We start from the raw sequence: 18,456 nt of genomic DNA, 5'->3' as shown, positions 1-18,456 counted from the left end.
TTTAAAAAATATAATAATTATATTTTATTCGATATTGGCATTCATTTAAACGGGTACTTACAAAAGTTGATGAAAATTAACATAGAGTGTCTTGAACAAAATTTATTAGTTCAATATAATTATTTTAAATTTTTTGTCAATAACGTTTTATCACTTTTATCTATACTTACCTACTTCGTCAAAAATAATGATTTTGATATGTATAATTATTATACTTAACTTAAACTGATATAGTTTATTACACTTATATAAACAGTAGAAATACAGCCTAAATATTATAGTGTCAATAACAATTCAAATTGTGTTTTTTCCAAAAATTATTAGTTATTATATTCATATATTAAATCACCACGACCACTGCGTCTTAATAGTTAATAATAATTTGAACTCTAACAATATAAAAATCATTACCGAAAATACGTACAATTGACATAAATAAAATGATTAGCTGGGAAAAACATGGAAAATTATTTTAAATTCCTCTGCAAAAAAGCCCGGTTTCATTTATAATTAATTATTTATATATAATAGTAAACTTCTCTAATCCAAAATGTCTACTACTTATAAACTTAATGATGAAAATATATTTTGATCAAACAAGTATTAAATACCTCAGAGTTATACTAGATAAAAATATTAACTTGAATCCTGCACAATTTTTCAAAATAATAGATAAGTCATCAGAAACTTAAAATTGTCTATCCCTTAATTGACACTCGTCTCTGATCTGGAAATGCTTTCTACTCGTATAAAAAAATATTTATCGTTCCTTATTACTCTATGTAGCTTCCATTTGAAGTTATTGTACCAAAACACATAAATATAATTCAAGTGTTCCAGTCAACAATATAAAGAATAATTTCAAATACTCCATGGTTCGTAGAAAACGAAGCACTCCGCAACGACTTAAAAGTACCTTCAATCCAACATTATACTAATATATTTTCAATTAACTTTTTAGATCAGAAAAAAAGCCATTAGTGTGCAATACAACCACCAAAACAACAACAACTTTACTTTTCGTTGGATTAAACGTAGAGATTCCCACGATTTTTCCATATAATATAAAAAATAAATTATAATTAATCACTATCATATATTTTATATCTATTATATATTATTTATCATTATTATACAATTATTGAAGTTATTATAATTATTTTTTCAATGTATTATCATCATTATATAAATTTTATATCTTTTATTCCTTATGTTAAAAAAAAATGTACATTTTGTACTGTAAATTATCATTAAGTTTATATGAATAATTCGGATAAATTTTAAAACTAAATTTAAAAAAAAAAAAAAAAAAACAGTAAAAATAAAAATAATTCGATGGTATTCTACCAACTCACAGCTGATAAGGTAATTTTTTTGATCGACTTTTTATTACGATTAACAATATTATTAAATTGTTATATATTTTTTTAATCTTTTTCTGCATATTTATTGTGACCATGAAATATAATATCGCCATGGCATGTTTTTGTATCCAACGCAAATTATATTACAAACTGCATACATTTTGTGTTAGTATTAATTATGTTATATTATTATGACATTAAAAACCAAAATTAGAGTCTAATTTTATCGATTTGTAATTCTATTCTAACTAAGATGTATCAATGTTATCAATAAATAGGACCATCATAAAATATATTAAATATGCTATAAAATTGATTTTAAATTTCAAATATGTTTATGTCCATGGTACAATAAATTACACTCATGCAGCACAATTGCACGTCAATTATATTTTGTGTAAAAATAAGTGAACTCGTCAATTCAAAATAGTCTTTCATTTTTAATTCACTCACCTGCTTTGTAAAATATTGAAAAATCAATCAAAATGCAAAGTCAATTTTTAATACTGACTTGTATAACGACATCTTTTGTTGGATACTTAATATTTCTGCCAAAAAATGTTTATAAAATATACGCGTTGAGCTAAGTTGTCTGAACATAATATCTATGGTCTACACTATCTACGTCCATATTAAGGTATGTTAGAGTATATTAAAGTGTTCTCTTCACTCATCCATCTCAAAAAAAAAAATTCAAAAAAAAACAAGTAAAATAAAATATGTTTCGTTAAACATTTATTTCTTCAACTTAAAATTCTCATTGTTATATAATACTATTATACCATTTACTTAAATTGTTTGAACCTAATCCAAAAAAAAACATTTAACGTATGCACTACACTATATGAATTATTTTGATACCATATAAGTATTAGGTACAGTGAAAATGGAAATTCATTAATAAAAATGCGTGTTTTGATATGATTACTTTAAAAAAATGTTTTCTCCGAATTAGGATTGAGCCTTGCAGCTTGAACCGTTTATATTTGTTCATTCAATGATATCGAGGAACACAATAAAACTATTTAGTATAGAATTGTGTATCAACCGAAGGCTCTTGCACCACAGGAATGTGTAGTTCAATAAAATTACAGGTGTGTTCTGAATCATATCGAAATAAAAAGGATAAACGATAAAGCAGGATATATTATACGAGTATAGTAATATATATAAATCGACGAAAATTAGACAAGTTATTATTTTTAAATACAGCATTCTAAAAAAAAAACATTCTAAATAGTAATAATAATAGGATGTCTCAAAAAAAATGCTGGATTTAAAATTGCTATAGATCAAAATTATTTATGTTAAAATAACAAAAAACCATATTATTCTCTTTAGTAGAAGTTAAAGTTTAAACCTGAAAAATAATATCGGACATAATATGCTCCCCATACTAGCCTTACACGCGATCACTCAATCCATAAAATTCTTCATCACCCAATCACATATTGCCCCATCAAGTGCGTGGCGACTCGATCTTGCGATTTGACACCGTTATGATTTTTTTTTTATGAGAGGGAAGGATATACTAAATCATGAATTTACCAAAACAAACTAACGCAATTTGTTGGTTCTTAAAAAAGAAATTATTCTCTACAAACTTGATGGGACAATATGTAATCGATTGATGATTACTTTCATGGCCCTAATGATCGAGTGTAGAGCTAGTAGAGAGGGAGGGCATATGCCCGATATTATTTTTCATATTTAAACCTTTACCTCTTCTCAGGGAAATAATATGTTTTTTTATTATTTTTGCATAAATAAATTTAATATAAGTATAGCAGTGTTATATCCGGCGTTATTTTTGAGACACCCTATATATTATATTATATACTTACCTTTATGTATAATAACATTTATTACGCTATACATCTAACTTACTTATTTCCAAACAACAAATATTTTCATTATAAAAATTGTATTTTATTACAAATCGGCTTCAGGTATTTACGGTCATTCATACTATAAATATCGATTTTTAGTGAAACTATTGACTATTTATAAATACGAAAATATTCGTGCAATCTCAATAAACTACGTTATCAAAATCGGTTATTATTTTTTGAAATGCACCTAAATAGCCTAATACTATTACAGATAATCTTAGTAGTACTCATAAAATACGATGGTTTTACGAACATTACTTGATACGGATTTAGTACAGTGTATTGCAATACACAAATTTGTGTCAATAGACACAATAAAAAAGTATTTATACAATACGGTTTATTAAAAATAAAAAATGGTGAGAAAGTGGATAACAGTGCCACTGCAGATTATAACTAATTAAATAACCAAAATATATGTGTTAAATTTGAATTTATTGACAAGTCATTACACACAAAAAAACGACTGTGGCTTGGCGTGGCGCGTTGGCTGCTACCAGTCGCGGAATGCGACTGAGAGTAAGTAACGACCACAGCTACTAGCTCCCGGATGGGTGACCACTCGGGATCATAGTGGTTAAAAACCTTGCCACACATACACGTGTTTGCTATCAACCGTAACAATCATAAAAAATACAACCTACCGTACCAACCTACAACGTAACCCTTACAAACAGCTAATGGCCCTAGTTGCCGGGCTTAAGTTCAATAAAAAAAAAAAAAAAAAAAAAATCGAAAAACGACTCTGATACTCTGAACAAAGACTGTCAGTTTATACCAAGTAATTTTTATAATATATTTAAAGTTCTATTATAGTTAATTATTTTACTACTAAAAATAGATAAGTTAAATTATTTTTTACTGAAAATTTTGCATTTATTTTAACATTAATATTTAATTGTAATAAAAGTAACAGTAACCTATATATTATTGTTATTAACTTTTAAGTTAATACTGACTTGCCTTAAAATTGTGTGAATAAGTTTGTGACTATAAAATAGGAAATAGCATAAAATTAATCAAAAATATGTAATTATATAAACATAAAATAATATTATAATATACAATAAAAGTTTCAAATCTTCAAGAACGATATTTTTAAAATCCGACATTATAGTTAAATTTGTTTTCATTAATTGAAATATCTAATGTAATTTATATATAAATTTCAAATGTCTAAAAAGAGATTGTTATTATATGTTTATTAGAATTTTTGATTTTCATATGAAGCACTTATGAAGAACATTATATTAAATTTTCAAACTTTTCATAGATATTTGCACAAAAACTAAAAAAAAAAAAAATTGACCGATCAAATGTCTATAAATAACTCAAGAAAGCCAAAACATTTTATAAATTACAGTATGTATATAGTTTTATGAAAAATATGCAGTGAAAATTTCAAGTGTCTACGGTTATCTGTTTTTGAATTACAACACAAAAAGAAAATCAATTTTGTATGAAAATGTTCATTTTTCTCAATCATTATGAAAAGCAGGTACTTGTAATTTTATTTTTTTTTTAATCCAAAAAGTAATGACAATCACAATAAAAAAAAATAAAAAAACACAAATACAAACAATATAATAAATATCATTGTAAAATCAATATTTTCATCGCTTCGTTCAGAGTCGAAAATATACATACGTTTTTTCAATTATGATTTATATGATAATTTATAATTTATATTGTATAATATATTATTGTAATATGTTATTATACTGACACTTGAATAATATTTTGTTTTATTTGATGTTTGACCCACAATTATTAATGTTTATTGTAAGGTAAGTTGTGTGACTTAATATTACCGAACTAATCTGTCGATCAATGAAATTTTTTACTTAAATATTACTTTCTATTAAAATGTTATATTTTAAAAAAGTCTGGGCTGATTATGTTTTATATGTTAAACAAAGTTTATATAAAGAAATGGCAACGCTGCTGGGACATCTCGTGTTATTATACCTTTAATAAATTTACATATCACACCTTTGATACGCAGTTCCCGAGTAAACATTTTTTTTTTTTTTTAACAAGTATACGTTAAATTGTATTAAGCATACATTATTCGTTTATAGACGAGAAAAAACTAGGTCATATCGTAAAATAAATATCTTTATGTTTCACTAAAATATAATACGTATAATATTATTTATTACGTTACTCGATTTTTTTTGTTTTTTGTTATTTCATCATATTTTACTACTCTTATCAATGTAATAATATGCGATATAATTTAAAATTTAAATCGACCATGTAATAGTATTAATGTATATTATATTTATTCGTTAATATTTTTAATTTTATTACAGAATTCTGATATTTTATCGATGGTGTTGTCAAAAATATTAAGTTTTTCATCTCTATCAGCTATCAAACTTATCGTTACAATATAAAATTCATCTAAATCACACTTATTTTTGAATAGGTTTTTAACCATACTTTATTGTTAAAATAATCGTGATACATTTATTTAAATAATTAAAAGCTATAAAATACCTAAAATAAAATAATACGACAATTAAAATCCAAAAAATCTCTTTGTTGTATCGGCTATTGAATGTTCCTCGTTATTAGGTGGTCACTACCTATACTGTACAATAGAAGTTACAAAACATTAATGGTTTGTTGAATTAGTCCAACTATAATTTGATTTTTTTACCAAAAACTATCCTCAAAGCTGCATTAATTCACATCTTATTGAATATAAAAAAAGTCTCAGTAAAAACACATACACATAACTTTAAAACCAATGTATTTAAGGTATTTAACGCTTCGCTAAAATATACGTTAGCGAAATTGATAAGTATCAAATTATAGAAAAGAGAGAGTTGCTCACCAATTTGTCATATATTTCAGTCTCAACAATTGTATGTGCTGACGATGAATTAATAATCTTCTGTTTATAGAATTTTAATATTTTATGGTATCAAAACTGAGTTATTTATAATAGTGTTTTAATAATTCGCATTGGTTCCCTTTTGTATACACTCTTGTACACAAATTTGTTGACATGTATTAAGTACGGTCTAAACCGTCATTCATAAGCGAGATGAAGTACCAAATAATATTGTCATACAGAAATGACGTCATCAATAAAATAACACCCATTCGTTTTATGTTTTTTTTGAAATTCGGTTATAATATTATTTAATTACCATTGAATATTAATGTTAACGCGCATTATACACCTTCCACTCCCATTTCACCCTTAACGCATTAAATGCATTCCATGGTTCGGTTTATACGTCATTTACAACAAACAGCTAGAATTATCATATGAGTGACGTTACACTTAATTGTGTGTTTTAATGATTTTAAATTCGTCAGTGAAAATTACTCAGTATAGTCTATAGACTAAAGTATATAAGCAGTATTTAGTTGATTTCATGGTCAGAAACCTCTTTTACTGATTTGACTTATTTGAATTAATTTTGGAAAACCCTACCCCCCTCCGTTCATTATAGATTGAATGGACGTCGCCCGATTGCGGCCTGTCCATAGTAGGTAGGAAATACTATTTAAGTGGTTTAATATTTGACTAGATACCAATTTATTGACAAATTAATTGTACTTCATAACTCTTTTTATTGTAAACAATTTATTTTATTATATCCGTTGAGAAAGAATTATATTATAGTATACTTGCCATGTGTTTAAATATTATTTTTATTTATAATTATTTTATAATAATTTAGGTATATATTGACGTACTTCATAATATTATAATAAAAGTTTGAATTTCAAACACAAATACATCCAATAAATATTTATACAGCATTTAAAATATTGACTTTATTTTATTAATTAAAAGGTATTTTGTGAACCAATTCGTCTTTGGACGCAATCGGGATACTTATATTTGGGATAAAATACGACTACCTGTATTCGGGCCGCAATCGGGCAACTCTGGATTGAATTAACAACCCTTCGATAAAATAAAATTGATGAAGTCAAAAATTTTAATATTTCGAACAATTAGTATATACAATTCTTGATCATATGTATACACATTGTAAGTAAAGTTAAGCTACCTATAGGTTGTATTTATATTTCTCATTTATTAACTTAAGAAGTTATTTCGACTATAAAAATTCATAAAAAATGCAATGAACAGTTGTCGAAATTAAAAAAAAAACCTCGTCTAATTAGTAATCACATTGATATCCAATAGCCAGTAGGTGCTAAGTAAACTCTTGTATTGTAATAGAATGTTAAATTTAATTCAATGATAAAACTTTATAAAGGATTTATTATTTTAACAAAAATCTTTTATTTAAGTTTGAAAAATATAAAAAAGTTAATTTTTTCTTTTTCTAAAAGTCAATTTGATCACTTTAATAAAATCGATAAAAATCAACAATATTCCAAAAATTATTTTATCAGTCATCTAATATTTATAATATACAGTGGAACCTCGATAACAAACGAAATAATTTTTACAATAGTCCAAGAAAATTTCAACTTATTTTTGAATAAATAAGATTTCCGTGAAAATTATTCAAAAATTAGCACACAATTGCATTAGAGAGAGAGAAAAAAGTCAAAATAAACTTTACTTTATCAAAATTTACAATCATAATGATAAAACGTATTTTTTTTTTAGAAGGATTATCTTTCATCATACTCCTCGTCACATAGTAAGTAATTTAATATTTTTATACTTTTATCATTTTCCCATAATTATTTTTTGGGCCTGTAATTTTTAGTAATACGATTTTTCGGATTGTAAAACCAGTCTGTTATGTTATAACACGTGTTTACTCTTCCCACTAATTCACTATATTACTGAGTGTGATTCAAAACGCATTTTAGACAGAATGCATGAACGCCCATGTTGTGTATTTCAGAAATTTTCCTGAAAATACAATATAGACTCGTCCTTTATTTGTTTTAGTATTATAATTTATCCTTTCATAGCACTATATATATGCATAATATTGTATACCTTCAATACATATTACATATTATACTTACATTCAGTGTGGGCGTGTATTAAGACGGTTTTTAAATTATCAATTTGTAACTTCTATTATACGTGGGTTATTAATATCGCACATACTGCCAATAGACTCCCACGTACCTAGTGTACATATACCGAAAACGCGGTAAAATTTGCCAGTCCGTACACGTGGGTTGAGGGGGGTGATTCGGAAGTATGCAATATAATATTATGTAATGTTACATCTAATTTATAACGTTTTATTCATTCAATAGTCTTGTTTTTTTTTTTTATCAAAAAAAAATTTTCTATTTATTTATTTAAAAAAAAAAACATATTAGAATTGAAGAAAATTTACTTTAAATAAATGAACATAATCATCACTAATTCAGCAGGATTAATAAAACATTGCAGAGAAAAAACTAGACGCATTCGTTTGAATTTCAAATGGACTTATAACCAAACTGTAAATAGTATGAAAAATAATTCACTAATACTTAACCTAACCTATACGAATAATGTATGTTACTTGTATTATACAATAAACTAGACGAATTATTTTAATTTTAAAATAATAATTTTCTCAACGAGAAATACGCATTGATCCAACTGAGACTTAAAACATTGTACGTGTAATATCAACATTAAATATTCATAGATACCACAAGCTGTTTTATATATTTCAATTGTTAATGATAAATATGAAATTAAAACAAGTTTTTAAATTTAATAATAAACATTAAACAGTTTAAATTTGATTGAAAATAAACATTCTGTAAACTACTATTTTTCAACATAGGTAAAACAATATATCTCTCTAATTATTATATTTAAAGCATAATTGCTAATAGTATTATTATGAAGTATGAACCGTTCTAGCTCAGCGTTTGATATACCAATGAATTATTTATTTACTTCCTAACACCAAATTAGTTTTTACTCTCTGATATTATATGTTACAATTTTCTGGTTTTACTATAGGCAATATAATATATATATGAAAAAACTTTATCAGTAGATAACCCGCAATATTTCATTTATAAAAAAATCTAAAAATACACGTTACAACTGACATTTGTAGCGAATATTATGATATAATTTGAAAAAATCGATTTGACAAATAATATCATGTATATACTTTAATTTAGTTACAAATTTACGATAATAATAAATAATTTTAAAATGTTTAAGACTGAACCCTTCTACTTGTAACACAACTTTATACATAACATATTTTTTTTTTTTTTTAATACATATGATTGGTTTATATCATAAAGTTTATTAGTATACAAATGGAAAATTATTTTTTTTTTGAGTAATAATCAAACATTTATAAATAAAAATATTTCACGGAAAACATCATTATAACAATATAATTGAGTTTATTAAATTTAATTTCATATTATTGTTAGCAAAGTACAAAGTCCAATAACAATACGAGTAGGTTTCTATATTTTATATATTTTTTATGTATATTATAATGTTGTAATTGAAATTATTTTATTGAATTTGCCAAATCGACGCATTATAAATAAATTATAAACTAATATCATACTACCAGAAAATTATAAAAATTTAATTTTTACTATTAATTGTATTAAAGTACGAAAATAATAGAATTCAACAAAAATTACTAAGAATTCTGCATTTCTAACCTGTCATATTAACTAACGTTGTTGATTTTCATTTTTTTTTTTATAGAAATATTTTTAAACTATTAGAAAGTATATTATAATATGTTATATACAGTATAATTAATAAATCGAAGGCTAAATTATAATATAAACAGATAATGTTGATGTATTAAATACAAATGAATGTACATTTGTATTCACTGCTGTGTACTTTTATAATAATTCCTTGTAAGGTGAATAAGTCGACTTACAAACTTTTTCACACTCGGATCACGTTTAGTTTTATAATCTACCTACAATTCTACCCTTTCAAAAATTAAAATTATAATAACGCCACTCTAAATAATTTTTCTCTATAAATTAGAAAAATGCATTATGCACTATGCATTATTAAATATTACTCAATATCATATTCAATAACACATTATGCATTAGTTACGAAAAAAAAACAATTTCTTATTTATAGTTATTGTCTCATTTAGCTTGATTCAATACACAACAGAAAAAAATAATTTGATAAATTATATTCTGTATGATTATTCCTCGCATTAAATAAATTTATATATTATAACAGAAACAAATACAAATTTATTTTGAATTTTTTTTTTTTATAAGTAAATTAAGTAGGTATTCAATTTGTAAGTATGATTATTAACTATGAAATTTATAATTAAAATACATTTTCAAGTATTTATAAAATTACCTTTTTACGCATAAATGCATAATATAAATGTAATACCAAATTTTCATAATATATCATGAATAACATTTTAGTTAATTATTCAATGAGATAAAAATACATAATTTTAAGAAAATAAAATAAAAATTAATTATAAAATACTGTAATGAGAAATTTTATAAATATATATATATATATAATTTGAATGTTTTTATTATTATTTTAAATGAATTAATCTACATTTTTATCGTCAGTAAAAGTAAAAGGTACTTTTAAATCAAAAAACTAATAAAAATACTAAATTTTAATATTTTTTATATATATGACTACTTATATGAACTTAAAATGCCTAAAAATTACATTTTTAATTTCATAGTATGAACATTCAATTACACAAATTATTCTACATCCTTAGAATTTTTAAACAAATTACTACAGTGTGACCCTCATGCCAATATAATTATCATTATTATTAATTTACAATACATTTTGACTCGTATTTATGAAATTATAATTATTCCTAATTAGTATAATTATTTTTAATCGTTAAGTTTTTGCGATACATATACCACTATATTCATTAATGCAATTTTAATCTTTAAATGTTTGTTTTGTAAAATTAAACACACATATTATACGAAAAAAAATAAAAAAACATTAGTAAATAATAAGTATAATTTAATTCAATATAGTAATATTTTGAAAAATCAGATAAAAAATAAAATAACAATGATTATAAAAAAAAGTTATAACTGATGTTTTTTTTTGTTTTTTTTTTTTTTTAAATTTTCACTAGACTATCAGTTTGTACTCCACTACTCTGTGTAATATAATACATATATAAATTTGTCTAATGATCATGTTTATATAAGTATAATTGGTTTTACGATAACGCAAAAATTATCAATCATATTATGTATATGTATTGATTATAATAATTTTGTTCACTACTTACTGTTATCGGACAAAAATACTAGGTAGGTTTATTAAACATTTTGATATGGTGATTACCGGACTATGATTTATTTATTAATTTATAATAATTATCAACCGATCGAAAAGGGCATTTCGAGTGGCAAAGGGTTCGGAATTTTATTCAACAACAAATAGGACGCTGTAGAGTACGTAGTACGTGAGTCATTAATAAAATATAATGATTACCTACAAAATATAATATCTATTATATTCGTTGAAATAGTCAAAATAATGAAACAAATTTGAATGGAAGAAAAAAACGATGAGGAATAAAACGTAATAAAAATTGAGTAGTAATGGACATCACATAACATCTAAATATAATAAATAATTAATAATAAATAAAATAGCTATGCCATGGCGTGCGTTAACTAGTCGTTAGGTTAGGTTAGATTCTTTGGCCGGCGTTCCGATTAGGCAATTCAGGCACGACAATGTCAAGGGCTCCGGACGCGATTAACTCGCTCCCACCCAACGCCACGCACTAAACGCCTATACCTACAAAAGTATAAAACAATAAAATATTGTAATTCATGATAATAAGATAGTTATTGCTATCATATATTTAAATATTTTATTAAAACAAGCCATTATTATTTGTGTAATATTTTGTTTAAACGATGAATTATATAATACACAGATGGTATTACAAATTTGAGTTGTAAGTGTTGTAACGATAATATTCAGGGCCAGATTAATAAAGGTGTCATAGAAGCGTTTGCTCCAGGACAGAAACTTTTTAGGATCGTGAACATTTAAACTACCAATTCGAAAATTATTAGATGTTACAATAATTATTTATTAAATAATAATTGTTTTTCTAGACAGTTTAATAATACTATGACATTTTTAAAAAGAATTTATAAATTGAAATATGATGTTAAATTATTTTAATATTATTTTTTTTTATTTTTACTTCCAATTTATATCATGAAAAATAATATTAATACAATTTAAAGTCATTGTATTTCCCAATTGAAGAAAAATTATCATTTGTTTTATTATATAAAACAATCTTCGCTTCGTTTTTAGAAATATCGTTACCTTATGAGACAGTAGTATGAACTAATATAGTACTCTACCAGGTATTGTACCTACTATATTACAATGTACTTTTTTAGTTGAGCGTTTGTCAGATAATAGTATTATTAACGTTCAAACCTGTAACATTAATAACGCTATCGAACATGACGTGATCAGCAGTTTTTTTTTTTATTATTAGTTAGTATTAGTATATAATAATTATATTATTTAAGTCCAACTATTTTAAGTTGTTATGAATAATACCAAAAGAAACAATTTTTATTTTATAATTTATTTTTAGTAAGAAGTTAATAAATTAAAAACAAAAATATTCATTAGCCAATATATTATTTTCAAAACAAATCAACTTGGAAAACCGGTTTAAAAATATCGAACAGCCGGAATCGGCACATGGGCTTAAGAGTAGAAGACCTTTGGAGTAAAGATATAAATATTTATATTAAACATTCAAATGCAAGTGTTAAATATTATTTTTTGTCTAAAAATATTACTTGAGATTATCATTAATTGATTGATAATGTCAATTTTTTTGATATTATGTGTTGAACTTGATTTGATTAGAAATATGAAGTGAGAAAAACTTGTACATCACTTTTTCACAATGGAATCGAGGAAAAAAATATATATTTATTTGCAAGATTATTATTATTATTATTATTACTTTAATTAATCGTTACATTATAAGCTACCTAAAGAATTATATTGAACATTATGTAACATACTTTTTTATTTTGGTTGTTTAGTGAGGATATTGGGGATTAAAAAAATATAATATAGATTATATTAATGAATTCTACTGTATAATATGTATATTCTGTTTATGCTAAATTTGTCTACTAATCATATTATTATATATACATCGTGTTACTATAAATTATAATATACGTTGGTCAGCATCTCGCGATTCGTGTAGACGTCATAATAATGTTAACTAATTTAGCCTTCTTCAAAATGTAAAAGCATATTTAACATTAAAATAGATAATATGAAATAATATTAAAGGCAAGTTTAAAAACTAAAATAATAATAAAATTATTATAATTTTTCGGTTTAACTTAATATTAAATATAAGTATAGTTTTTATTGTAGTTAAATAAATTTTTTGTTTTTAGCCAAAAAAACATATAGGGCTCCTAATTTAAGCAAAGAATGGACATTAAGTTAAACAAGTTTCTATGATATATTAAACCAAACTTGAGAGTATTGGATCAGGTTGTATGATTAAATGGAAAATTTTTTTAATCATAATTCACTGTAGTCATACGAAAACAAGCCATCCGAATTACATTTACGTCTTGTAGAATAGTCGAATTTTGAATATTTTAAAGAGTAAAATTAAATCTAGATCACATTTAACTCTGATTATTGAATCGACTAACGCTAGAAAATATATTCCAAATTACTAAAAAAAAAAAATCTAATTATTTTGACATATTTCTTTACAATTCTCAACAACAGACCATTTTAAATCGAAGTCAAATGTAACCTACCTATATGAAGTATCATTTAAAAAAAAAAAAAAAATTAAAGAAATCTGATTATTTCATGAGACGTGAGAGTGTGTTTTCTGTAAGGCAAGTTTTTATGTATTAAAAATGCGTAGGCTCCAACAGAGTCAGACACCCTTTGCAGCCACCACCAAATTAATACAATATTTACAATAGGCGGGGTCGTTCGTTTGTTACTTTTCTCCGGCGTAGATTGTTTTGGTATCGACGCGAAAGGTAGTAAAAAACGTAGGAAGTCATTATTAACCGGACAGGTATAAAGAGAGAGACGAAGAGAAGAAAAATATGTTCCGCTGCTCTCGTTGCGGATATACGCGAGCATTTTTGTTATTATTTTATTTTTTTATTTTGTTATTGAAAAAGCACGACGGTATACAACGAAAATAAAATATTGATAATAATAATGAATTAAACGTGTGTCAGCGTGCGGAGGAGTAGAGAGAAACGGAAAAATAATAAAATAAATAAATAGAAGGTAGTGCTGTTCGTCCGTTGCCGGCCTTCGTCGGCCCCACTCGACCAGTCGATTCCCCCGTCGCTAACGACATGCCGCCGCCGTGCCACCGCGCGACCGCGTTTTCATATCACAGTGATCGCTCCGTGTGCGCGCCGTGTCCGACTACGACTAAACACTCGTCCGCTTATCGACTACTCGAACGGTTCCGACGAAATATTGTTAACCGTTTAATTATTATATTATATTATTATTATTGTTAATTTATTTTCTCGCTTAATATACTCTCATTTAAAATTATATATTTTCATATCGCCGTAACATACATTTACCATAGTGTTTTAATTTAATTTTTATATTATTATTTATAAGTGCGTTCTTCTGTGCTTTTGAATTTCGCTGCAGTGCTGTTTTGTATTTTTACCTGTATATTATTATTTTTTTTTTTTTTTTAAATTGTGCACGGTTTACGACCCTCTCGCCGTTTGGATATAACGTTCTCTGATTCTACACACATTGACCTGGATCTATTATCTGAGTAAGTTCGATCGTTCATATTATTGTAAGATAACCCTCGGCGTATGTTGAAGCTCCGTTAGGGTGTGGATATTTGAAATTCGAAATTACTATTGATTTTTTAGTGACAAGAGTTAATTGCTAAATTGGATCGATTTTGTAAACTATGATTTTCAAATTAATCGAAACATTTTTCTAAGTGGCAACGGTGACGATTTGGACTGACAAATGTCGGTGCCACCGAGTGCTCAAAATTTTGGAAAACGTAGTAATAATCTCTTAATATCTCGTTGTTGTGTCGGTAAACCCTGATGTGTCAATAACCTTTGAAAATATAGATAATTACAGTATAAGTGTATACATTTGTGTGTTTGTTGTGTGTGTGTATATGTGTGTCTACCATTCAGTCGATTTTATGAATACGTTCAAGTTATTAGTGCAAACATTAATTAAGGTGTTTGATAACGACAATGATGTGTTTTCTTTAAGCGCACGCGTTTATGATAAGAATAATGCGTGAATGGACTTGGTCATATGGAAGTTTTAGAAATAGTTTTTCTTACTATTTTTTTTTTTTTTGTTTTTGTTAAGTTTAAAGTTTCGATGTTTTTTGCGCGTAGATTATAAAACTAAAAACAAATGAGTATTTTACGGCGGCATTTGTCCTTGAATACAGTAAACCATTATTCTTATATAATAATTTTCCCTCATAAAACGGTTGTCTTATATATATATATATATCATGTATTATGATCGCGGCTCGCCTTCGTGCTGAGGGTGCCTTGAACCTCTCGCCGTCCAAGACCTTAAGACGCACATATGTGTGTGAGACGAATATACACTGTTAGCGGCAACTATACACTCATGAGCGAATTCGCACCCCAAGGTGGTCTCCAAAATATCCATGTCCTTGGGGACGATTCGTGTGCTTCGTGATATTTGAATGATAGAAAAAGGATCCATGACGTCATTGATGTAAACATAACTAGTTTTCGGTGCACAATATTAATCGAATTGATATATACTCGTAGAGTAGATATTTGAGTCACGCACTTGGACGTGTGTGTACCTATGTATATTATTCGAGTACATAAAAAAAAGCACCGCGTACCTATACCTCCGCTCCACCTCCAAGCGAGTTTCACAAGGTTTAACAACGCGGAAGGAATGGTCGCCTTGATGATAACTCGAGTTCTACCTTGAACATTACCTTGATTACCACCATCGCTATACAATTTTTACATTTTTATCATTGATATAGATAGTCTATCTCTTATTATATGGGTTCGAGAGTGCGAACAGAAAAAATATATACAAACAATACGACCCGCGATACTGTACCTATTATATACATATATAGGCACACAATATAACACACATTAGTAATAACTACTATTATAATAAAACACGAATATTTATGTTAGTATAATAATATACATAGCATAAAATAATATATAATATGTATAATATATTTTAAAGATTCATTAAGAACTCAAAAACAACAGTGTTTGACCAATGCGGATTTGATTTTTAGTGTCAAGGTTATAGCAATGCATTATCGATGTTTTCGCGTAATGTAAACCGATACAGTTTTCTATATTCCGCGCGTTTTGTTATCATTCTATCTTTGTCAATGTTTTTGAAAACAATTCAATTTTCACAGAACGTGACGATAATATGGGTTCGAAAAGTTCGATCGTTCGTATATTGGGCCTTGAGTGTGTTATGAAGACGCATGACACAGTTAAAATATGCAGTTTTTAAAATTTAAAAAATTTAATTTTTTGAGGGGGAGGTGCGTATGCGAACTTAGCAGTTGTTATGACAAAAATCATGTTTTGAAAACAATACACCAAGTGTAATCGTTTCACTAAGTAGAGTCTCTTTTCGATATTTTCATTCCATCGGCCTTGACGAATACGAGACCTTGCTCTGTATCGAATTATGTGTGGTGTGCGTTATTTTTCTCCGATTAGCTAATTAAACGATGTCACGAACGAAAACGGTTTGATGAAAATATAGGTACTCTCGATACTTTTGTTTTTGGTTGTAAAATCTGACCTATTTTATTAAAACCCGAGGAAAGGCGTGTTATCGATTAATTTCGTTACCGAAAATCACTTATATTATTCCCATCATCGCTCCCACAACGTCTAACACAATTATCTTTTGATCACTTTGTACCTCCACTATGTAATAACAATTTAATATGAATAATAATTTAGAATAAAGGTTGATATAACGCACTGAAAATGAGTGGAAAAATGCATGCATAAAATATATAATGCAAAATGATGGACGAACAATGCACCAAAATACGTTCAAACCGATTTGTATGAAATGTATGTCATATTATTTTAACCGCGTGGTTCCATAGGCAACGGGGAGAATATTATAAGTGTATATACCTAACTTCGATGATGTATACTAAATACTTGGTGAAATTGCGGAACCGTTTACGGTGCACGCTGGCTCACTCACGGATCGAGAAACTGTGACCTAGAGACCACGAAACTGTCAAGGTAATAAAATAAATTTAATATAAAAAGCCAACAATTTAATACGATGAGAAGTTTTTTTTTAATTTTTTCGTTTTTAAGTTGATTTTGAACGACTCACAAATATAATGTTATGTTTAAAAATACTTCATACGCTATTTTCCAATATTTTAGAGGGTGTATAATATAAATGAATATAATATATGGTTGCTTAACTTTGGCGTGTAAAGAAAATGTGAGACGTCATTTGATAAAAAAACCATAATCCTTTAGTTAAGTGACCGTGATATATACACAAATAATATGCTGCATAAGTTCAATACACCACCTTTGGGGTGGTAAAATCATTTTTAAATTAACCTATTTTCATTTTAATTCTCTTTTATTTATATAGAAAATTCTATTTCTGTTTGTCTCTGTTGAATTTCTATGAAAACTGTTATTGAACACCATGACGTGACAGTTTTCACAGAATTACGACGTGGATTCCTCGTTAATATAAATATAAATCAATCCTTATATAGGTGTAATATTATGTTCTATATAAATATATATGACATGGTATAGTGTTTGGTGTTGGTAACTCAACCATAAAATATGACTATAGAGGATTTTACTTCTACTCGTTAAATTAAAATCTCAAAAATTCAATTGGTTTCTGCAGATCATTATTAAAAACAATATTAATTAATTAGCATTTATAAAGTAACCGGTATACAAGGCTACAATACAATATAAACAATACCCCCATCGTTATTCTTATTATTATTATTATTAAAATAAAATGTATTTCGAACGACTGAAGTCACTATAATATAAAAAACTCAAAAGTTTTACTAGAGCAATAATCAAATTACGTCATATTGTACAAAAGTTTTCAAGTTTTATTGTAAACGGTACAACTTCAATCACTAATGCCCAAATTATCTGCATTTATTCAAACTTCT

At 26.2% G+C, this 18,456-nt stretch overlaps 1 protein-coding gene across 1 annotated transcript in view; it reads left to right on the top strand.

The window, feature by feature from the left end:
• The first annotated feature begins 14,642 nt into the window (after positions 1-14,642).
• Positions 14,643-18,456, top strand: part of LOC112597635 (ecdysone-induced protein 74EF) — a 114,785-nt gene continuing 110,971 nt past the window's right edge. Inside the window, exon 1 of the mRNA XM_025343763.1 lies at positions 14,643-15,033. The gene's annotated coding sequence lies outside the window, so the exon portion shown is untranslated. The remainder of the gene's footprint in view (positions 15,034-18,456) is intronic.

Source organism: Melanaphis sacchari, unplaced genomic scaffold (genome assembly GCF_002803265.2).
Source record: "Melanaphis sacchari strain LSU unplaced genomic scaffold, SCAv2.0 Contig42_pilon_pilon, whole genome shotgun sequence".
Taxonomy (NCBI): Eukaryota; Metazoa; Arthropoda; class Insecta; order Hemiptera; family Aphididae; genus Melanaphis; species Melanaphis sacchari.
The sequence above is the reverse complement of the archived record's forward strand: the minus strand, read 5'-3'. Positions and strand labels throughout refer to the sequence as shown.